The following is a 26,322-nucleotide window of genomic DNA, read 5'->3' as shown; positions in this document are numbered from 1 at the left end:
ACTGGGTGGGAATCTGAATCCGAAGTAAGCTGTACACTCGACTACTAGTCACATTACACAATTATACATTTTCAACAATACTAAAAGATTTCCGTCCAAATATTGCTGATTCTGACTATTCGATAAATAAAAATGGAAAGCATTGGTTTGTCCCCCGACCTAGAAAAACGTTCGCCTGCTGGGCTTTTCCGTGTCCTTTCTGAATGAAATAATTCATATTCCAATCCCTCTACGCCACCGTATAGGTACCCCAACTGGGAATACCATATAAAATTCTTATTAGGTAAGTCATTCATATTTTGTCATGTCAGTGAGTTTTGAACCCTGAAGATGCTTCTACCAAGCGAAACCGGTCGGTCTTAGTAAAATTTACTATAATTCGTGGTTTAACAAAGTGTTAAATTTTTATTTAATAATATTTCAGAACTAAACAAAAAAGTGATTGCTTTTTACCAAAATCCCAATTTTACCGATCTGTAATAAATATACGCGATCAAATTTTCAAACCAAAACGATTTAGAATAGTTTTGCCTTATGTGAAAATAATGACTTGTTTTTCCAATTTTCAGTCTACCTTCACCATTCTGTGGGTGTATATGTGGACGGCTTAAATGGTAAATATTGTATTTTAATGTATTAAGTCTATGTATACACATAAGCATACCAGTTTGATATTCTGAATTACTTGTAATTAACCAACCCGATGAATACAAGCACCCACCCACTGCTAAATCCACCAAACGTTGCGAACCACTTTATTTGCATATGAAATACCTAATTTTAAGTGTAATAAAGAAAATAATTTCCTTTGTTCTGGTCTACCTTTATCACAGAGGTCTTAAATATTGATTGCCAGTATATGACAAATCATTAACGGTGCTTAATTAATATTTCTGTGAATACAATTATTTCCTTTGTTCTGGTCTACCTTTATCACAGAGGTCTTAAATATTAATTGCCGGTACCTATATGACAAATCATTAACGGTGCTTAATTAATATTTCTGTGAATACAATTATTTCCTTTGTTCTGGTCTACCTTTATCACAGAGGTCTTAAATATTAATTGCCGGTACCTATATGACAAATCATTAACGGTGCTTAATTAATATTTCTGTGAATACAATTATTTCCTTTGTTCTGGTCTACCTTTATCACAGAGGTCTTAAATATTAATTGCCGGTACCTATATGACAAATCATTAACGGTGCTTAATTAATATTTCTGTGAATACAATTATTTCCTTTGTTCTGGTCTACCTTTATCACAGAGGTCTTAAATATTAATTGCCGGTACCTATATGACAAATCATTAACGGTGCTTAATTAATATTTCTGTGAATACAATTATTTCCTTTGTTCTGGTCTACCTTTATCACAGAGGTCTTAAATATTAATTGCCGGTACCTATATGACAAATCATTAACGGTGCTTAATTAATATTTCTGTGAATACAATTATTTCCTTTGTTCTGGTCTACCTTTATCACAGAGGTCTTAAATATTAATTGCCGGTATATGACAAATCGGTGCTTAATTAATATTTCTGTGAATACAATTCTTTCTTTTGTTCTGGTCTACCTTTATCACAGAGGTCTTAAATATTAATTGCCGGTATATGACAAATCATTAACGGTGCTTAATTAATATTTCTGTGAATACAAATATCAACTTGTTAATATTAAATATTATCATTGATATAATTCAAAATAAATTGTTAAACCAAAATATATTAGCCCCGGGCCGCGTCACAATTCGCTGAGCCTCTGTATATTTTTTTATGCAATGCAAATATTTGTACTAATATTTGTAAAAACGGGATTACAGGCCTTCAACAAATGATACAGGTTTCTTGCTAAGCTTGTAGTAAATGAGGAATATATTATCACGATGTCGGAACATATGTCGGAATACGTGTCGGAACAATGGAAACGGCCTGCAATTCCGTTTTCAATCGGATTTCCAATAATTTGAAGAGATTCTTAATAAATTAGCAATACCCATTTTTTCTGTGAGTTAAGCGGCCGCTACACTACTCGCTTCGACGCTTCGACGAAGTCCTCGACGAAGTTCGAAGTGCGTGCCCACACACTCGTGTACTTCGCGAGTAACTCAGTCCAACCAGTCAGTGATTGGTTTATTTATGCCGTGACGCTTCGAGTCCTTTGACTCGGGCGCATTTACCGACAACAATCGGAAGTCTTGCGAAGCGAAGCGAAGATGCCCGAAGCGAAGCGAAGTCCGTGCCCACACTATCGTATTCGGTCAACTTCGATCAACTTCGCGAGTAGTGTAGCTGGGCTATATCAACAATGGCGTCACACGTAATACTGGGCGGACGATTGGAATTTGACAATGTAGTTTAAAAAAAATAATATTTGCGATGAAACTATTCTAGTCTCTGTCTAACGAGGGATGCGCGATGGTAAGAGAAGAGTGCAACTAATATTTCTGGTTTAAAGGGCGCTTCAATCAAGTCGAGTGGGAGGTCATAGTAATCGAAGCTATTATAACGGTTGTGATTGCAATTAACTTGATGCTGCCGTGGGGTCTGAAGCGGCCGTCAACTGGGTTCATAATAGCATGAATATACAGGGCTCTTAGACCAACTCGGGTGGGAGGTAACAGTAATCGATTTATTAAAACCACCGTTTAGTCATATATTAAGAGGAAAAATCAACGAATAGCATTTCACGACAAAAGTGAATAAAACAAAAACTTTAGGGTTTGTCTAATTGTTTCCACCGTCGCCTTGTTTGGACTACTGGGTTGCTATGATCGGACCACTGCATTTTATAGGTAGTATCCAATCATAGCTCGTTTTACAATTATAATTTTAGTGTATAATTCAATAACAATTATAAGAAACTATAAAAACTTTAGGGTTTGTCTAATTGTTTCCACCGTCGCCTTGTTTGGACTACTGGGTTGCTATGATCGGACCACTGCATTTTATAGGTAGTATCCAATCATAGCTCGTTTTACAATTATAATTTTAGTGTATAATTCAATAACAATTATAAGAAACTATAAAAACTTTAGGGTTTGTCTAATTGTTTCCACCGTCGCCTTGTTTGGACTACTGGGTTGCTATGATCGGACCACTGCATTTTATAGGTAGTATCCAATCATAGCTCGTTTTACAATTATAATTTTAGTGTATAATTCAATAACAATTATAAGAAACTATAAAAACTTTAGGGTTTGTCTAATTGTTTCCACCGTCGCCTTGTTTGGACTACTGGGTTGCTATGATCGGACCACTGCATTTTATAGGTAGTATCCAATCATAGCTCGTTTTACAATTATAATTTTAGTGTATAATTCAATAACAATTATAAGAAACTATAAAAACTTTAGGGTTTGTCTAATTGTTTCCACCGTCGCCTTGTTTGGACTACTGGGTTGCTATGATCGGACCACTGCATTTTATAGGTAGTATCCAATCATAGCTCGTTTTACAATTATAATTTTAGTGTATAATTCAATAACAATTATAAGAAACTATAAAAACTTTAGGGTTTGTCTAATTGTTTCCACCGTCGCCTTGTTTGGACTACTGGGTTGCTATGATCGGACCACTGCATTTTATAGGTAGTATCCAATCATAGCTCGTTTTACAATTATAATTTTAGTGTATAATTCAATAACAATTATAAGAAACTATAAAAACTTTAGGGTTTGTCTAATTGTTTCCACCGTCGCCTTGTTTGGACTACTGGGTTGCTATGATCGGACCACTGCATTTTATAGGTAGTATCCAATCATAGCTCGTTTTACAATTATAATTTTAGTGTATAATTCAATAACAATTATAAGAAACTATAAAAACTTTAGGGTTTGTCTAATTGTTTCCACCGTCGCCTTGTTTGGACTACTGGGTTGCTATGATCGGACCACTGCATTTTATAGGTAGTATCCAATCATAGCTCGTTTTACAATTATAATTTTAGTGTATAATTCAATAACAATTATAAGAAACTATAAACATTTATTAAAACTTTAAAACAAACATAGTGAAGTATACATATAATGTATTTGTAAAATGTTTTGACTAGCCAACTAGGAGAAATTACCGTTTTAGGACAGTCAAATTTGGATAAATTAGCATAGGTAGGTACATATTTATAGTAAAATACTCGTCGGTTGTCTTTTTAAGCATTAGGTAGGGATGATATACCTACATATCTGTTTAAGCATTAGGTTAAAAGGTTGTTTAAGCATTAAGACGGCCGGCATAGTCCAGTGGTAACGCATTGGACTGCCATTCCGAAGGTCGCGGGTTCGAACCCGGCGCGCGCAAATAAATTTTATTTGATTAATTTGTGTTATTTCACAATTAATTAATTAAAATAATATATAGTATATTTGCGGCACGTTCCAGAGTGGAAGATACTACCAGTATCGCCCTGGTGTAAGACCACCATTCAGAATTGAAACGTTGCTCCAAATGGCTTTAGCCGTGTTTAGTGACTAGATCTGAATAGCCAGGTACTTCCCCACCTTCCTCTTTCCCCCAATTGGGGATGCCATAGTCTCACTGGCTCCAGACGGGAGCAGTTGGGACTCTTGTGAGGTATTCACTATAAAAAATTTTAAAAAAAGGTAGTGATGTAATACCCACATTTGAAAAAGAAACACAATAAACTGATACATAACTTATATCAATAATGAGACCTTAAACATCGTAAAATAATTCAAATTCGGTTACTCCCTAGTAGTTTTTTTATTTTGTATTTACCAGTTTCTAACTTCAAAAATAATCACTTTTTTGTTATTTTTGATTCGTGCATTCAAAAAAAGCAAAATTTAAAATACGTTTATATTATTTCCCAAACTTTTATAATAGACAGACTCTTCTTCAAGCCAGGCTTTGCACATTTGTTAGACACTGGATCATATTGTAATGTCTTCAATGGGAGCGGGAGCACGGTGACGAATTTTGCAGATTCAATTTTTTATCCTCCTCTCTCTCTTGTTCATTTACGCTGTCGAGTTTTAGTGTCGCCTTAGGTACTCCAAACATCCTACTTGCTGCGTTTAGAGCAACTTGATTAGATATGAGAAGAGGCTACAAATATCAGTAGCACGATGGTTTCATTCCACTCGGTCCTCTTTTCAATAGTGGAGCCACTACGTCGGTCCAATCATCACAAATGGTTGTACTAAAACCTAATACCTGGAGATCCGGTGACATACCTACCGTACGAAGACAATGAGAGTTTAGAAGCAAGTCTGTACGGAGTATTGATTGCTTTTTAGAATGACCTTGTATTTTAGAAACGTTTCTGAAATAATTAAGTGGACCAACACGTCTAGGAGTGGGTGGTAATAATATCGTCGGCATTATGCTGTTGGCTTGTCCGCTGGTCAATTCACAGTACCTGCCCGCAGAAACTGATCCCGAGAAGATACTGGCTGTTGTCAGTTGTCACGCTGTTTGCTGGAATTACTGATCAGTAACTAGGGCACAGATATAAAAGAGTCTAAGCCGGGCACACGGACATACCCACTTTTTCAGTAATTCTAGCAAACAGCGTGACAACTGACAAGATACTGGCTGTTGTCAGTTATCACGCTGTTTGCTGGAATTACTGAACAGTAACTAGGGCACAGATATAAAAGAGTCTAAGCCGGGCACACGGACATACCCACTTTTTCAGTAATTCCAGCAAACAGCATGACAACTGACAAGATACTGGCTGTTGTCAGTTATCACGCTGTTTGCTGGAATTACTGATCAGTAACTAGGGCACAGATATAAAAGAGTCTAAGCCGGGCACACGGACATACCCACTTTTTTCGGATTATTTTTTCAGAGACTCGCATATTTAAATAATTTATTCTTATTGCTAATACGATAATCGAATGTTATCATCATTCCATAAAAAAACAAACGTTATTCCCATTAAAGAAAATAGGAAAAAGAAATCTGAAATACAACTATTATAATATGAGCTTCCGAGCATATGAACATTCGCTATCAGATTTATAGTACCTACAATTCTTTTCACTACGATAACACATATCATAAAAATATCTACCTAACTTTTTAATCATTGTTTCATAAACAACATTTATCGAACTTTTAAGAACATAATAACTTTTCACATCCCAGGGCTCCCGGCAGATAAAGGCATTGAAGGAGCACAGGCACCAGAACTCCCATCACGTCCCCTGTGCTGCGGCGCCGGACCAGATCCATGGCGTGCCCGTGCTGGACCCCCCCCTCCTTGCCCATAATCCCCGAGCTACCCCTCCACCCCATTTCCCCATCAACCACAACACCCGTGAAACACTGCGCTATCCTCAAATCGACGAACAAACCCAAAACCTATAAGAAGGCGCCCCCGGCCAACCACCGCCTGTCAACCCTCGCCAAAACTTTCTACCGAAGCAATCAACCGTCGAAGGTCGGCCACCCTACAGGACGATCCAAATCTCGTATTTTAAAAACCTGGCCCTACTCTCGGGAGGCGTTATGATGCAGGTTACGACGCCTAAACCAGATATGCATTCCGATAGGCCCCCCAGCAAAAATTGCCTTCTCAATTGTGGCGAAAAGAAAATATTTACCCACCATCCCTCTCCTTCGCCATCTGGAAAGGGTTTTCAAACTGACAAAGAACGCTCCGTTGATCAGGAGCCTGTAACAAATGACTCCAAAGAGACCACTTTCCCGCTGAGCCCCCGACGGAAGCTTCCGAGCATGGGCTTCCAAGCTGACAAAGGACGCTCCGTTGATCAGGAGCCTGTAGCAAATGACTCCGAAGATACCACTTTTCCGCTGACCCCCCGACGGAAGCTTCCGAGCATGGGCTTCCAAGCTGACAAAGGACGCTCCGTTGATCAGGAGCCTGTAGCAAATGACTCCGAAGAGACCACTTTCCCGCTGACCCCCCTACGGAAGCTTCCGAGCATAGGCTTCCAAGCTGACAAAGGACGCTCCGTTGATCAGGAGCCTGTAACAAATGACTCCGAAGAGACCACTTTCCCGCTGACCCCCCTACGGAAGCTTCCGAGAATGGGCTTCCAAGCTGACAAAGGACGCTCCGTTGATCAGGAGCCTGTAGCAAATGACTCCAAAGAGACCACATTCCCGCTGACCCCCCGACGGAAGCTTCTGAGCATGGGCTTCCAAGCTGACAAAGGACGCTCCGTTGATCAGGAGCCTGTAGCGAATGACTCCGAAGAGACCACTTTCTCGCTGACCCCCCGACGGAAGCTTCCGAGCATGGGCTTCCAAGCTGACAAAGGACGCTCCGTTGATCAGGAGCCTGTAGCGAATGACTCCGAAGAGACCACTTTCCCGCTGACCCCCCTACGGAAGCTTCCGAGCTTGGGCTTCCAAGCTGACAAAGGACGCTCCGTTGATCAGGAGCCTGTAGCAAATGACTCCGAAGAGACCACTTTCCCGCTGACCCCCCTACGGAAGCTTCCGAGCATGGGCTTCCAAGCTGACAAAGGACGCTCCGTTGATCAGGAGCCTGTAGCAAATGACTCCGAAGATAACACTTTCCCGCTGACCCCCCGACGGAAGCTTCCGAGCATGGGCTTCCAAGCTGACAAAGGACGCTCCGTTGATCAGGAGCCTGTAGCAAATGACTCCGAAGAGACCACTTTCCCGCTGACCCCCCTACGGAAGCTTCCGAGCATGGGCTTCCAAGCTGACAAAGGACGCTCCGTTGATCAGGAGCCTGTAGCAAATGACTCCAAAGATACCACTTTCCCGCTGACCCCCCGACGGAAGCTTCCGAGCATGGGCTTCCAAGCTGACAAAGGACGCTCCGTTGATCAGGAGCCTGTAGCAAATGACTCCGAAGAGACCACTTTCCCGCTGACCCCCCTACGGAAGCTTCCGAGCATGGGCTTCCAAGCTGACAAAGGACGCTCCGTTGATCAGGAGCCTGTAGCAAATGACTCCGAAGAGACCACTTTCCCGCTGACCCCCCTACGGAAGCTTCCGAGAATGGGCTTCCAAGCTGACAAAGGACGCTCCGTTGATCAGGAGCCTGTAGCGAATGACTCCAAAGAGACCACATTCCCGCTGACCCCCCGACGGAAGCTTCCAAGCATGGGTTTCCAAGCTGACAAAGGACGCACCGTTGATCAGGAGCCTGTAGCGAATGACTCCGAAGAGACCACTTTCTCGCTGACCCCCCGACGGAAGCTTCCGAGCATGGGCTTCCAAGCTGACAAAGGACGCTCCGTTGATCAGGAGCCTGTAGCGAATGACTCCGAAGAGACCACTTTCCCGCTGACCCCCCGACGGAAGCTTCCAAGCATGGGTTTCCAAGCTGACAAAGGACGCACCGTTGATCAGGAGCCTGTAGCGAATGACTCCGAAGAGACCACTTTCTCGCTGACCCCCCGACGGAAGCTTCCGAGCATGGGCTTCCAAGCTGACAAAGGACGCTCCGTTGATCAGGAGCCTGTAGCGAATGACTCCGAAGAGACCACTTTCCCGCTGACCCCCCTACGGAAGCTTCCAAGCATGGGCTTCCAAGCTGACAAAGGACGCTCCGTTGATCAGGAGCCTGTAGCGAATGACTCCAAAGAGACCACATTCCCGCTGACCCCCCGACGGAAGCTTCCGAGCATGGGTTTCCAAGCTGACAAAGGACGCTCCGTTGATCAGGAGCCTGTAGCGAATGACTCCGAAGAGACCACATTCCCGCTGACCCCCCGACGGAAGCTTCCGGGCATGGGCTTCCAAGCTGACAAAGGACGCTCCGTTGATCAAGAGCCTGTAGCGAATGACTCCCAAGAGACCACTTTCCCGCTGAGCCCCCGACGGAAGCACATATATTCCATCCCGCACTAAAGCATCTCTGGTTCCTCTGAAAATGACTCCCTCAGCCCCCGACTTACAACCGCAATCACTACGGATATGATGTTTACGACTTACCCTACTTTTAAGATAGAAACAATGAATTTACACCTGAATTAAGTTTGAATCCTGTCAAATATCGATTTATTTTAATTTTTCACTATCTTACGATTTTATTTATTTTTCAATATTTTACAAGCGCAGGCCGTGAAAAATCACAATATTGTCTGGATTCTCGAAAATTCAGTTTAATTTTTTAATATAGACACCTAAAATAATTTTCTGAAAAATATTAAACTATAATAGCGCATATGTTTGAATTCTTCACGCAATCAGTTCTAATTTCGAAAATAACATTTAAATTCAAACCAAATTTGAGTACCTACATTGAAAGTAAATTAAATTTTGGGATAGTTAAATTAGTTTTTTTTTGATTTCTGATTTAGAAATTTTTCTTATTAACCTCGGCCTTTCATTCATACCTAACTCTAATCTAAACCTCTAACCCAACTCTATACCTAAATAAAATATTCCCTAGTCAGAATTAACTGTGTTTTATTTCTTTTTCTGCTTTCTTAAGTTTGAAAGAACACTTCTCCCATCTACGCTGTATTTGCAATAAAAGGCATAATTTAAAAAAAAATAAAGAATCTTAGTAAACATACCTCCGTGAATTCTTCCCTTGAGGGGCCTTCGGGGAACCAAAGGGGATTGGGGAGGAGAGATGAGACCTGGGAAGACAGATATCCAATAACAACCCTGGTGACTGTTGAAGGAATGAGGTAAGATGGGAGATAGCACAACTATATGTAAACCGTTTCCACTCTATAAATAAACACATTTTCATTTTTCAAAACTTAATGCCAATCAGTATTATACAGCCCTAATGAAGCTACGGCCGTAGCGTAACACAGTCGGCATTTAGAATAAAAAATAAAAGTGGTGTTCAGTAAATTAGTGTTTTATTTTAAATTATAATGTCACATCACAAAGTAGGTGCTTCATATGAACAAAAGGTATTCCCCTACGAAATAACTTAAGTACTAAAAGGTCCCATATCAAAATTAACAATTGTAACTGTTTAGTTTGAGAATGTTTTATTTTACATGTGTTTTCATAAAAAAGACAGATTTAACATTTGATATTTCTCCACCCCGCGAATTATGTTGAACTAAATGACAATTGATATTTGGATTGTGTTTTATGTTACATATTAAAGACACCACACCAGCCAGAACAGATCATGTCCCGGTGCAACAGGTGCACCGTGGGATACTGTTTTATTAGGACTTGAACACGTGCTGTGTGTGGTGTGTGGATAGGAAGGAACACATAGTTAACACATGGCAACCATAGACATCCAAATTGATAGACTTCGATCATTTTGACGAACTGGAGGCAAACCACGTGACCATATTTTTGGCACCAGGAGGGTTCGCAAATGCTTTGAATAAACTACCATCAATTGAGGTTATTTTCACTGATTTCCAATAGATATATTTTTCTTGTAAGAAAACATTTGTTGATTTTTAAATTTTTTTATTAGTTTCAATTTGCAAAGTTTGTATACTCGTATGATGTAGGTTTAAAGTATAACAAGTGCACGTGCAATATTTCAACGTCTTCTGCACCAAATGAGTCCGATTTTAAGCATGTTTTCAAACTTACCGTTGTGCCTTGAACTCCTCAGAAACAGACTGCGGACACTATTGATTGTTCCGCACTGTAACACTATTACTTATGATAGATGTATGGAGTGTCAAATGTTACGTTCCAATTATTGACAAAAGTAAGAGAATGAAACAAAAAAAAAAACAATACAAAATATTTTGACTTAAGACAGAGTTTTTTCAAATACCCACAATATATATTTGTAATAAGCATTTACTTTGTGGCTCGCCATAATTTGAATATGATTGGTTTAAATAAGAGTTTGCCAATCATCTTATTTTCACCAATCATACTTTTAATAAGGACACAGGGGTTAGAATTCTTCATCGTAATAATAAAAGCAAAAAATTAGAAAACTTAGAAGCACTTGAAATCAAAAAATCCCTAAATAATAACGCTAGTATACTGAATAACCAAATTAATTTATCGTTTAGTCCCATTCTAGATATATTTCCTGTAAACCGCTCTGTTATTGCCTGAATTTCCGCAATTACCCCTCCCCCTTTGTTAACCTCCCACTCAAACACCTAAGATTTCTTTTTTTGTATATATATGTCAATATTTTGTATCACAGGTTAGTTTTAATATTCTCCTGACGAAGAAAGGGTGTTTCCGAAAACCGGTAGAGTGTAATTAAAATTAAAGTGGTCTAAAATAAATTTATTTTACCCACAATATATTTGAATGACAATAAAAATTATGCCTTGACAGTCCCAAAACACGGATGCCACGATTTTCTTGGCTGAAATTGTGGTTTTGAACTTTTTGGCGGAGGTTGAAGAGGTGAGAACCGTTTTTAAACTCGCGATACCACTTGTGCACACTCATACAATTCATAGCTTTATCACAATATGCAGTTTTAACCTCATTATAAACCTCAAACGGAGGTTTTTCCTTCCAAACGAGATAACGGATGACGCCGCGTATTTCGCACTTGGCGGGAGATTGGATTGACATTTTTCACGAAACGTGTTGTCGCGTCGACACTTCTCAACGTACTGACCTTGAACAGGTCTCGTTTCGGAGGGGAAGAGTCAGGCTACACGTAAGTGTAGCCAACATATCGAAAATAAAATTCATTCGGTCGTGAGAGCCTCGGTACACTTACTTTCTGGATACGCCTCGTACATTGATAAAAGAGCCAGCCTCGACGTATTTGGACTATATTGCTCTAAACTCTGAAATTTACAAAGTTATAGACAGATCAATAATTATTGGCGATTATATTTTGAAGAAAAAAATATCATTAGAATCTTTGTTGGCATTTGGATAGGACGATTTTTTTTAAATGATAAACTAATGTATATAAGATAAGGTTTTATGCATAGCACAAAGGATAACAAATTATTATAAGCAATAATTAGCCGCCTGTAATATCAATAAAAATTGAAAAGTTGGTTGTTTACAGGTGGAAAAAAATATAATAAGCGGTAATTGTTGACTGAAATACTAGTAGGTACTTATTGACTTATTTGGCGGGTTGGAAATAAGCCTGCGTGGCTCAGTAGTTCAGAGCACCTGGTAGGACGTTATCTTTGAAAAACATGATCGTATAAGAATGACACGTTTGCGTGAAAAACGTTTAAATAAACAATTACAGTGGATAATTTGCTTGCTTCACATGAACGAGTTACCATTTCAACGGTAAAACATCATGGCTTTGGACATATTCACTATGGCAAACTTTAAAAAAACAGTAAAACATCATGGCCTTACACATATTCACTATAGCAAACTTTAAAAAACAGTAAACCATCATGGCCTTAGACATATCCACTATGGTAAACTTTAAAAAACAGTTAAACATCATGCCCTTACACATATTCACTATGAAAAGCTTTAAAAAACAGTGCAAAAAGTCATTTGTTCGTTTTCAGAAATTTGTCTGAGAGTTAATTTTTAACTCGAGACAGTTATATTTCTATAAAATAGTAAATGAAGTTACGGTGGGGGGAAAAGAAAAGGTTTAGGCAACAAATCTCCAAGAAAAATGTCTCATCCTACATGTGCTTACCGAATTATTTATGTTTCGTGGGAAGTTCCTTCAGAAAATGTTATTATTTTAGCAACGTATGTTGTTAAAGTTTATTCTCCGACTTGGTTCACCATTAAAACTAGACCCACTAGTAAAGATGTCACCTGTGGCAGATAATCTCAGCGAAGAAAACGCTAGATACTAAAAACTATAATAATTAGATCCCGTTATAGAAAGAAATAGCTATTTCGCCCCCCCTGAGAATTTGTTGATAATGAGCGTCAGTCGATCATTTAACAAACAAAGAAATCATATGATAGGCTGTTCCAACCTCAAAACATAAATCGCCATCGTATTACTACGATCTTATTATTATTTTATTGAAATTATAAAGTAAATTTAATTACCCAGTTTTAACTGGGGAGCTAGTCTATTTACTTAAACAATATTTAAATAAATCAATACTATACGAGTATATTTGTACAAAATAATTACTTTAAAATAGTGGGTACATAAATTTTTCCAGTTATTATCTAAAATATTATATTATATAAATATTGTAAATACCAGCAGGAAATCAAGCGTTTTTGGCGGCTTTTTGACGGACTTCGCACAATTTGGTCAAGTTCCCTGATAGTAGAGATTTGCCCGACTATATTATGTACAGCAATTATTAGAATGTGTGCAAAAATTTACTTGTCACATACGTGGGAACCTATTCATTTTTCTATTCAAACAAAATATTTGTGAATGTCTACATAATAAACCTATGTTGTATAACTTCGTTCGTTTGAAATTCACTGGACGACTAATTTCGAACTACGAACGACGAACTAATTTCTATTAAGCCCGTTATCTCACAGGTTGGTAAGCAATCTACATAAACCGAAAAATTCATCTATAGTAGCGCCATTTTAATGAAAAATAATCTGAAGGGCAATTTGTTTGGACTGTTAGGTCTTATTGCCTTGGCAGTACGGCGCCCGGAGCGGACTGCTCCTATTGCGCCCGCACGGGGCCGGCATAAGATCATAAGATTATTCCATTTCGCCGCAGGAGTACTTACATTCCGACATTATCTCGATCATGACACGCCTACCTATGCATCTACCAATACTGTACCATACCTTCACCTAACCTCCAACCATACTCTAAATTATATTTTATGTGCGTAGATATTTGAAGTATTGGTGTATAAATTAGGTCACAGTAATGATGGAAGAAATTCCTTTTCTACGACCGCCTAAATATTCAACATCTATATTTGTACACATTTCATCGCACCTAATGTATCTATCCCGGAAGTTGGGTGTTGAAACGGTTCGCGGTTCCATTAGCAAATATCTACGATCGATCGATCTCGGAATAAAAATGTAGATTATTGTTAAAAAAAGTCACACCAGGATATTTCTTTACATATACAGAAAACATATAGCAGATGTCCCGGAGTTGCTAGGGCTTTAAGCAGATTTTTTCCAAATCAGATGTCGACATAAATTTTCGTCTAATTTTATATGTCAAGGCTGCAAAATATCACCAAAAAGAATCAAAGTACTGCTTTAGGGGGTAGGAAGGGGGCATGGGGGACTTTCATGTTGTTTTGAAAGTTAAGAATGTACATTTTAATTAAGACGAGAAAACCCTAAGATAACGCGGGAATCTTAATGACGTAAGTGAAGAAGCCTTGAACAAAAAAATAGCATGGCGACGCTGCCCCGGCCTGGCGTGTTGGACAGACCTGCGGATGAATCTCTCAAATAAAGTGGGAATATTAATGACATAAGTGACGGTCCGGTGTAATGGATGGATATCCGATTGAATTCTACCTAGCAGGCCTAGAAATCTGATCTTATACCAAATAATTAGAGTCCTTTTTTATTTATTGTTATTAAGTTTAATTTGTAGAACTCCATTTTAATTTTTTTATATATTCAATAATATTGTTATTGGGTTTATAAAAACAGTTTACTTTTAAACAAGTTCTGCTGTGTAGTTATTATTACGCGTGACAGCTGTTTCGCCCTCTGAAGGCATTATCAAACTGTGGGTAGCCCACTTACAGACGATACATTACTATTATTATTTGTAGATAGGTATTTTAATTGGTAGCCAATTCCCTTGGTATGCCATTGTTGCAGCAGGATCTACGCCTTGTGACCAGGACCCAGGATCGCAGAACTAACGCCCCCGATAAACTGCAAGTAAATTTCTACAACCAGAAAACGAGAGATATGGTCTTATCTTTCAAAAATACAGCCAAAATACTTAACCCAAAATCACCTATTTATATTAGTGAAGTGCTTACGCCTTACTATAAGGAATTGCTGTGGAAAGCAAAACAAAAGGCTAAAGAAACAAAATTCGAATTTGTGTGGTTTAAAGCCAATAAATTACTCGTTCGTAAGGGTCCGGGGGAAAAAATCATTCAAGTCAAACATGAAAGTGACATTAAAAAAATGGTATTGTAGATTTTTAATTCTAGAGAAAACCCTTACTGTAATGGATATTATTAAAAATGGAATGTATTACCAATTATAGGACGTCAAATCCTAAATTCTGTAAAAATGTACTACAAACACACTCATCCTCTCTTCAAATCTTACAGCAAAATATTAGATCAATTTCCAAGAATTTTGACGAATTCTTGCTACAACTTGATAATATTGGAACCTCTTTTCATATAATTATTCTTACTGAATGCTGGATACCAAAAAATTATGCTCCTAAAATTTTGAAAGGGTATGATCACTACAGCACTTCAATACATACTAAACAAAATGATGGAGTTGTTGTCTATACCAGAACTGACCTGATTGGTTTATCTGTCAAGGAAATCCAAGTCAGCGGTGCAAACTGTTTGCAAATAACCCTCAAAAATGACACATGTATCTTAGCAATATACCGTTCTCCATCCTCTTATAATATTTCACCATTCCTAAAATCAATTAATAACTGTTTAACTGAATTATGTAATATTAAAAATTGTATTATTGCTGGTGACCTCAACATAAATATTCTGCCCACAAACGAACATCCTCAGTGCCAAGAATACTTAAATACGCTCACTTACCATGGATTCCAAAGCACCATAAACACTCCCACACGTGCTACATTAGACTCCATTTCATGCATCGACCACATCATGGTCAAATCCAACTGCCCAGTAATATCTATTGTATATGAATCTACACTTACCGACCACTACACCACTATTCTTTCCATACAAACATGCAACAGAAAAGACAAACATAAAAACACAACAAATAAGAAAAAAATCATTCAAATCAATTATGATTGTGTTCGTCAATCTCTGATGAGTAAATCATGGTCAGAATTACTTAACATTATAAATCCAGAAGACGCCTGGACGTACTTTATCAATTACTTACAGACTACCATTAACGAACATACAAACATAATTATAAAACATATACCAAATAATATTTTACCAATTAAGCCATGGATTAACCACACTATTATTAAATCTATCCGTAAACGTAACAAACTCCACAAAAACGTTATTAACAATCCTTATGATATACAACTTCGAAACTTTTATAAAAGATATAGAAACATTTGTACCCAAATAATAAGAAAGGCTAAAGAGATATATTACAAACAGAAAATAGAAAACTGTAATAATGATCCTAAAAAACTTTGGAAAACACTTAAAGAAGCCACCCACTCTCAACCTAATCCTACGAATGACTTAAAACAACTAAAAGTAAATGATAAAATATTTAGTTTTTCTAGTAATCCCGATATTATTGTTAATCATGCAAATAAATACTTCTCAAAAATAGGTGAACAACTCGCAAAAAATATCGATGTAAACCATACCAACTCCAGTTCACTAAGCTGTAATACAAATTTGCACAACAACTTGCATTTTAGTCTAAAACAAATTTCAAATGAAGATACTAGATTGATCATAAACTCATTAAAAAACTCGTCTTCAACTGGCTTAGACGATATATCAAATATTGCCTTAAAAAAACTTGTATCAGAAATAACCACTCCCTTAACAAATCTTATTAACCTAAGCATCCTAAAAGGCCGATTCCCCGACAATCTAAAACACGGAATCATAATCCCAATACATAAAGGAGGCTCTAGAGCGGACATAACGAACTATCGTCCAATTACATTACTAAATTCACTATCTAAAGTCTTTGAAAAAACTATTAATAATCAACTAATTGAATACCTTGAACAAAATAACATATTTTCACTCAACCAGTTTGGATTCAGGAAAAATAAAGGCACCTCCGAAGCCCTGGCAACAGTTACCGATTTTCTAAATGAAAACTTAGACAAGGGATCAAAATGCATATCAATATTCTTAGACCTGTGCAAAGCATTCGATACTATCTCTCACTCTAAACTTTTACAAAAACTATCTAATATTGGTATAAATGGTGATGAACTTACTATTATTAGCGATTACCTGTCAAACCGAAAGCAAAGTGTGAAAATCAACAACTGCAATAGCAATCAATTACCAATTAGCTACGGCGTGCCTCAAGGAAGTGTTTTAGGTCCTACCCTGTTCTTAATATACATAAATGAATTATGTAATCTTCAAATAGATGCCAAAATTGTAAGTTTCGCTGATGATACGATTCTCCTCTTCAAATCAAGCAATTGGAATGATGTATACATAAAAGCTAACAGGGGCATAACTGTGGTTAAAAGATGGTTAAACAATAATACACTAACAATGAATGTGACCAAAACTAAATACATTGAATTTAGTATTAATCCTTCCTTAAGAAACCCAGAAAATCAAATTAAAATTTGTGCTTGCAACCTGACAAATCCGATAATATGTGATTGCCCTTATTTAGAACAGGTAACTAAAATTAAATACTTAGGTATTATTTTTGATAGCAATTTAAAGTGGAAAGAACATATAACCTCTACAGCAAACAAACTTAGAAAATTCATTTATTTTTTTAGACAAACTCGCAACTTTCTCAACCTAAGCCAGCTCAAAACAATCTACTATGCACTTTGTCAATCTTTAATAGAGTATGGTATCATAGCATGGGGAGGAGCAAACGCTGCCGCCATTGATCCAATATCTAAAGCTCAGAAACTTATAATAAAGATTATCCTCAAACTACCAATCACAAGCAGTTCGGATGAAATCTTTAGGAAAATCTGTGTTATGGACATTAGGCAACTTTATGCCAAAAACATACTAACATACCTCTTCAAACACAAAACTACTTTTGACAATATCCAAACTGCTCGTGATACTAGAACAAAAGGACATAATTTCTTACAAATCCCTTTCGCTAAAACAACTTTTGGCCAGAGAAACTTTAGATATTTTGCAACAAGGCTATATAATGCTCTCCCACTAGCCATTAGACTGAACGATTTTTTTCTGAAATATAAAACAGACATCAAATCTTGGATCATCAGCCAAGACAGATCCATGATAATTTTTTTTATAAAAATCCCTACATAAGTATGTACTCCAACTAGATGCTGATTAACAAATGTATCATTTATTATTATTATTTATTATTTTCTATCTTTTTCACAATGTCATTTAATGTAGTGAAATATTTAATGTATCAAAAAATATGTAAACATTTTTAATGTATCAAATACGTCTGTCTCGACACAGGTTTATCCTAGTGAGACAGACATCGAAAAAAAAAACCTGTAAAAGAAACTTTATATTGATAATAAAAAAATAAAAAAATAAAAAAAAAATGATTTCTGAGTAAAATGTTAGAAATTATTAATGGTTATTACCCCAGTAAAGTTTCCCCAATTACTGTAATGTTTAAATTTATTATTATTACAAACAACAAAATCACGTTATTACTATTCAAACAAATGTAATACTGGATCAACGAGACAACACTTACAAACCACAAGAAAAAATACGTAATAGTATTGATCAAAGAAACTTAAGAATCTCATTAGTAATCAAATATTAGAAGCACAAACAAATATTAGCGCCCTTGAGGTGATTTTGCACAAATCATCTATCAGATATCAAAATCATCCAAATATTATTATTATACCTACATAAAAACAATACTGAATTATTATGCACTCTAAGGACGGGTTGTTTCGGAGAATTTGAACATTTCATCAAATTTCAACGTTCATTTTCAAGTTCTGTGAAAGATTTTTTCAAGTTCTGTTTTTATTTCAGTTTTGTCAAGCAGCTAGCCTATAATGATATAATAACAGAACTTGAATAGGGCTTTCACAGAACCCGAAAACGAACGTTGAAATTTGATGAATTGTTAAAATTTTCCGAAACAACCCGTCCTTAGTCTTTTCAAAACTGAACTTGACTGTACAATTTTTTAAATAAGAGAGCCTCGAAGGTGTGATAAATAATAATGGGTGACTCCAATTTAAACATGACTCAAAACTCAAACAACATCGAAAAAACGATTCTGAAGTGAATTTCATTTTATATGTAAACGATTTAACTACAAATCCCATCATTGGACATTTACATAAGTCATTTGGAAAACAAGCGTAACCGATCACCATGCTTTTTTTTAATCTTCGATATAAAAATCAATACATGTATCGTTTTCCACAACTGCAATTTAGCAGTACAACATAAATATAAACATGGAACTTCTAGAACAAAAAAAAACAAACAGAATTACATTTCATGAACACATATTAAATGCCACTCTAAATCCACTCTAATCGAAACATGAATACCAAAAATAAAACCTTGGATAACCCATTAAATATTTCTTTAAATAAAAAATAAAGAAAAACCTTTTTATGCAATCCAAAAACTACCTCATTATTTTACCTTATTACAAATATATAAAAACTAATAGGGAGCATCTAACAAACTTGTTAAAAATATTGAGGAGAGTGGTAAAGTAAAGATAATGAAAAAGTCTGAAACATAATCAATGATATAATTGGCAAAGGTAATGCAAATAAATTAAATACAAGGTATCCGGGGGTAAAGTGCACTAACTTCGGCAGGTGATTCTACATGATGGTAGAAGTAAAAAAGACAAAAAACAATTTTCGAAATTCCATCTTTTTCCCATACAAGTACTAAAATATTTTTCCATGGAAGAAAATTTATTTTCCGATACAAACAATTCGTACTTTTTACCAAAAAACTACCATATGTTGGAATTTCGAAAAAAGTGGTTCACCCCCCGAAATTTGTGCACTTTATTTAAACCCTGTATTTTATACAAATATGTTTATAATATTCATCGGTTCTTAAGAGGGATTGCTAGGAGGCTAGGTTTAGAAAAAGGCAAATACTCATATGATGAAATTGAACGAACTCTAAACCTCTCTCCTTTGGAAGTCCGTTGGGAAAGAAATGACCTCATTTGCTTCTTCAAAATTATAAATGGTATTATTGATTCACCTACTCTACTGCAACTCATTCCCTTCAATATCCCCTCGCAAAGGCTCAGAAATAATGAACTGCTCTTCCTCAACCATCATTCGACAAATTATGGATATTATTCACCATTGTCCAGAATGTGTAGACTGGTCAACTCAAGTCAAAACCTTAACTTTTTTGGGATAAGTCTAAATGATTTTTGCCAGTCGCTAAACAAGTGACGGAATATTATAAGTGTCCTGTGGTCCTGACCCACGGCGTATTCTTGACTTGATTCGACTTCTCACTTTATTTTCTTATATTATATCTACCATATGTCTTTGCTTTCATGTACCATTGTCTACTCCTATATTTTTCTTTTTACTTTATTCGTGTTATTATTTTGTAATTTGGACGATGTCCGTTAATAAATAAATAAATAAATATTATACAACCAAAGCGTCGCGCGTCGTGGCTTTCTTGTCAGGCACAAGAGTTCTTCTTTTCTGATCAGGTATATATTTGATTTTATTGATACATAATTTTATGGTTTTTTGTGATATTTCACCCTCCATGCTAGGGATAACCTGTGTTATGGCGGGGGAATTTTACAGTTTGCATAATAATATAATATAATATGATTTTAAGTTTGTAAAATATATGCGTACGAATCTAACCCATATTTTTTTCCATTACAATAAAAACATGTTTATTAACATTATAAATTAACAAAAAATTACATTGCAAAAATTTTATGGTACTGACAATACTTACGTCATTGGTTCAAAGGGGTAATTTAGTAGTGCATATTTTATTACGGTACTCAACTTGCACTACATACGCCAAGTAGTTCAAAGGGGTATTTACCTAGTGAATAGTGTGATTTGATTTTATACTTGAGGGGATTATATTTTCTCAAGAAACGGCACATTTCTGATCACTAAGGCTTGCTGTTATCGATCCAATATCCGGACTCCGGATTCAGACAATTTACTTCCTACGCACTGTACGACGTCAAATGGCGGGATTACATCCGGTCTCCCGAGTCATGTTGAAAAATGGATTATTTACATTTAGACATTTAGATTCCAGAGATGAGTGGCAATGGATGCTTCAATATATTGTTTTTTTTATTTGAATCGACTAATCTATAATAGTTTACGCCCACAGTACTCGTTATCATGGACGAGGAGTCTATTTATGGGAGGGGACATTATATTTGCTTGATTTTTCTAGCAACGGAAGTGTGAAATAGGACGTACTGTCTACTTGTCTAGTCAGTCTAGTGCTTCTAGTAGCTTCTGGATCCACACAATCCATTATGCATTTATAGTTTTATATAAATACGATTAAGTAAAAACTCGTCTCTGTGACAAAACTTTAAAAGAAATACAAACATTCCCGGATTACGAATAACCTGACAATATTTGAAAATCTCCTACTACCACCACAGTAAGCTGAAAATGTTGCTTGAGTTGTGATGGAGGACTTAGCCAGCCGAGGAATTGAACACACTACGCCTGTGTGGGACCCAAACGCGATATCAACTCGGCCACCGACCGGTCTACTATACATATTAGTGTCCTGATTTAATTTAATAAAAATGCGCATTTGTTTATTTAAATATATAAAGCAGGCACCATGCCAAAGACGTACTTACAGGCATATTTGAAGTAATAATAATTATGAACAACGTAGTAAATTACAAACAAATTAACTTTAGTTGGCGAGACAGTTGGGGGCATAAAATCTATTCCGATATACGGCGGTGCGCACTGTACCCGTATGTACTCGTCCTCTACTGAATTAATTGTTACGATCTGCACAAATCGTACAACTTTATCAAGAGTACAAACATTATCGATGAGTTTGTTTGTATTTTACTTTTAACTTTATTTAACCCGTACACCGTCGCATCTTGTTTTGACATTTCCCATAGGAAGGCGTCACCACCAGTAAAGCAGTAGGGCATAGGAAATTCCTGCTGAATGCGGGGAATTATTCAACTTTGAGGCGGTTTAACTCACTTTTCCTACATTTTCTTCTTTAGTCGCTTCTGAAACAAAATAACGGGACATGTTATAAAATGTTATTTCTTCATATTTTGTTAATTAATTATATGATTTATTTATTTTATACATTTATAATGCACATGTACTTATTTATAATTTACAATAACATAAAGTATGTACATATTAAGAAAAGAAGAAACATAAAACACATATTTATAATGGGTTATGAATGGCATTTAGATGCTCCTTGATTCCTTCTAGGCTACTGTTAAAAATGTAAACAGTCTTAGACATATTATTTAATATGTGTAGATGAGTATCATCCCTCTTATTAATAAAAAAATAATAACAAGAGAGTTTATAAAAAGTATGTAACCATCGATCCTTCCATTGCAGGATGTTAAAATCACTATATTGCAAGTGTTCCTAAAACTGTTTGAAATCACAGTAACCATTCTACGGGCGAGAAACACGAAAACGTAATTACAAAAAAAAGTTTAATAGTTTAGTGCGGAGAAATAGTCATGATAATCAATTCTATCCGACATCACCATCCCAACTAGGTACCTACAATGGATAGCTAAATATTCTAAAATGAATCTCATTATTTGCGTGTTATAGAAACACAACAACACACCGTTTTTGTGTCTTCTGATGCTGTGCGGTTTGTCTCGTGAAATGATACAAACACAGAAACGTGCCGATTTGAACCCGCGACCTCCAGCTTGCTAGTCGAGAGCCTTAGATTGTTTACACGAAAGCGTGAATATACTATATAAGAATTAAGTATACATAAATAACTAAATTCTATGTATAATAATTGAGTTTTTATAACTGGATTGTTCACAAGTAAGCGGGAACATATTATTATGTGAGAACACAATTTACATTTAATATGTTGAATATAAAATAAACCAGTTAGGTTTCATTTACAGATTAGGAAGCAAGTAAATGTGAATGAAAAGAATAGAAGAACAATAAAGAAATACTTATTTTTATTTAGGTACATTGTAAGGTTAATTTGATTTGAAATGTTTTAAGGATACAGAGGAAAATATCTATAGCTCTTAGGGTGTTACAAGAGTAGCAGATACGTCCGGGCAGAGGCGGCTCTAGGGGTCCAGAAGTCAAAGGTCAAACGAAACAAAAATGAATATGAAATTAATGCGTAATGAATAGTATAAGTCGCCAATATATGTAATTAATTTGCCGTTACCCACCTATTCTGAAGCCGCCAGTACAATATTGTTTGATTTAAGATTATCTATCTAATTATTTACTCATATAACTGATTAACAGTTTTTTATCATGAACTCCAATCTCAGATTAGGTATTGTTTATCAGAAGACGTAAAAAGTAAACAGTGACAGAAAGAGTACCTATACGCTCATTTTATTGCACCCGCAAATTCACCAACAAAAAATATTATGTTACTTTTCGTTTATAACCTCTTTATTTTTCTCTCTTGTAACATAAATTAATTGCCACTTTATTTGAGTACGTTTGTCACGATTCAATGAATTGCTTGCGATTTCTTTCTATATGATATCCACAGAATTTGATATTTTAAATTATTCCATGCAAATTACGTCAACAGTGATAAACATAACTTCTCTAACTATTATCTAATATTCAAGTTCAAGGTGGCTATCGTTTATTACACAAAAAACTTTCGACTGACATTTTTCACATCTCCCTCTAATACCTTAATAATCTTAGGTCGTAGATATCTCTATCTCACCGCATTCATGTCATGTCATGTTCAGACATGATAGTGTTTATCTCTTTTGTCTATACAACAAAGATTAGAAAGTAGATAACTTGGGGACAACTTTGAAAATGACCCACGGTAGGTACGAGTACATACAGTAGTTTCTCATTTGGACGCTAGATGACACTGGAACCCGCTGTTACCTATTACTACTAATTACCGCTATTACTAAATTAATAATCGTGTTAACTCCTTTTTTATATTAATAGTATTGCAGCATATTTTGGGAGGTCATTGACCAAACGACCACCATAGAAGAGCCAGCATAGAAGTGATACAATATTAAATATTTTTAGAAATATAACGGTTCAACGGTTGGTTAAAATGTTAAATATTTATAGAAACAGAACCGTTGGTTACAATGGAAGTGATACAATGTAAAATATTTATAAAAACAGAACGGTTGGTTACAATAGAAGTGATGCAATTTTAAATATTTTTACAAACAGAACGGTTAGTTACAATGGAAGTGATACAATATTAAATATTTCATAGAGGGTGTCAAAAACATGTTTTCTTATAATTTCGTATTTTTGGTAGGTACATTGAGAAGTTACCGGGTGACATGTGTGTGTACATGTACGTGTGTGAGAGTGCTGATATATAGAAGCTAAACGATTTGTTGTATCTTTGCCGTGAGGTTCTTTTTATAAATGTAAGAGTTTAGGCAAATATTATTGACGGTATGAAAAGCACAGTTGATTGACAAATTGCTGTTGCATTTGTTTTGTAATTAGGCGTGTAGAATTGTGCAATACGTCGCAAAGGAAGGTTACCTATATTACAAATAATTAGGGACAGTCGATGTTATTGTTTAAGCTTCTATGTGGAAATTTTAAGTCAGCTAATGTTCGTTTTGTTAAATATACAATAACAGCTATTGTCGAATTTGAAGGTAAGATATTTTTTATTTATTTATTTATTTATTAACGCCGATTATAGCGGCTTTTACAAAAGAATAACAATTGTTTTACTTATTATAAATACAGAATATACATAGATAAAAAAAATATAAATACAAAATACATAAAAGAGAACAATAGAAATGGTTATTATAAATACAATGCAACAATGTGTATATATAAATAACAATTAATTTACAATAAATCCCGGATAAACTAATGCTTTAAAACTGTATTTGGTTATATTCAATCAGAGAAGCGCTGACATACAGTTTTAATTAAGTGGTGTTTGTATGAGGATAAACTAGCAATGTTTATAGATTCATCCAAAACATATTTATTACCAAGTACATGTAGGCGATTCATTATGGAATTGAGTTCAGCGTTAGATCCTGTATTGTTGCAGTGATAGGGTAATTTGAAACGAACTGATCGACTAGGTACACGGAAACATATTAGCGAAAGAAGTTCAGGGGAGTTCAACAGGTTGGTAACGATTTTAAATAAATAAAATAGGTCAAAACAAATTCTTCTTTCTTTTAATGTATCGAGTCCCAATAAATGTAACAGAGAGAGGTAATTAATGTTTTCGATGAGTATTCCCAATTTAAAATTAATATAACGTAAAAATTTATGTTGGACGCGCTCAAGGGAATTCTCATGTACACTGTAGTAAGGACTCCAAATGGTGGTGTTAAATTCTAGTTGGCTTCTAACAAGTGAAGTGTAAAGTAATTTGACAGTTTTTAAATTTTTAAAATCCTTTGAAATCCGTAAGACAAATCCTAACATTTGCATTGCTTTACTGGTTATATTATTAATATGTTTAATGAATGTTAATTTAGTGTCAAAGGTTATACCAAGGTCTCTTATTTCATCAACAGATAATAAGGTGTGATTATTGAGAAAGTAGGTGAACAACAATGGGTTTTTTTTCTGTGGAATCTCATAAGTTGACATTTTTTTTACATTAAGTGTTAATTTGTTTTTAAGGCACCAATCGTTAAAGCTATTAATATTAGATTGAAGTGTTAGACAGTCCTCTATATTGTCAATAATTCTATATATCTTCATATCATCAGCGAACATTAGAATGAGAACACGGGTGAATATGTTTGTTACGTCGTTAATGAATAAATTAAAAAGTATAGGACCAAGATGCGAACCCTGGGGTACGCCACTGGTAGCTTCAAACATGTAGGATAAGTGATCATTAATACAGACAGTTAACTGACGCCTAAGTAAGTAACTCTTAAACCAAGATAAAAGGTTTCCATTAATTCCGAGTTTCAAAAGTTTATTAATGAGGATTTTATGACAGACCTTATCAAACGCCTTACTGAAGTCGGTATATATAGAATCAACTTGTTGTTTGTTGGCAAGTGCATTGGAAATAAAATTTTCATATAATGTTAGGTTAGTCAAAGTTGATCTGCCGGAGATAAAGCCGTGTTGACAAGTTGCGATATAAGAGTTTACAAAGAAGCTGATTTTCTTATGATTCAATTTCTCAAAAAGTTTAGGTATAGACGATTGAATACAGATAGGCCGATAATTTTCAACAAAGGATTTATCACCACTTTTAAATACAGGAGTTAAGTAGCTAATTTTCCATATTTTTGGAAAGTGTCCTGTGGAGAGTGACTTATTAAACAGTATATTGTGATGTTTTGAATATCCACATAAATAAACGATAAATAATAAACGAACGTGCTCTAAAAATTTTTTGTCTAGACTAGCAACATGGGATAGATTATAGGCCTTGAGTAAACACATTCCGACAGAAAGGGATAAAATACGGGCAGTCGAGTCTTGA

Source organism: Hesperophylax consimilis, chromosome 2, assembly GCF_061612785.1.
Source record: "Hesperophylax consimilis isolate HC1 chromosome 2, BYU_Hcon_1.0, whole genome shotgun sequence".
NCBI lineage: Eukaryota > Metazoa > Arthropoda > Insecta > Trichoptera > Limnephilidae > Hesperophylax > Hesperophylax consimilis.
Note: the sequence above shows the minus strand (reverse complement) of the source record.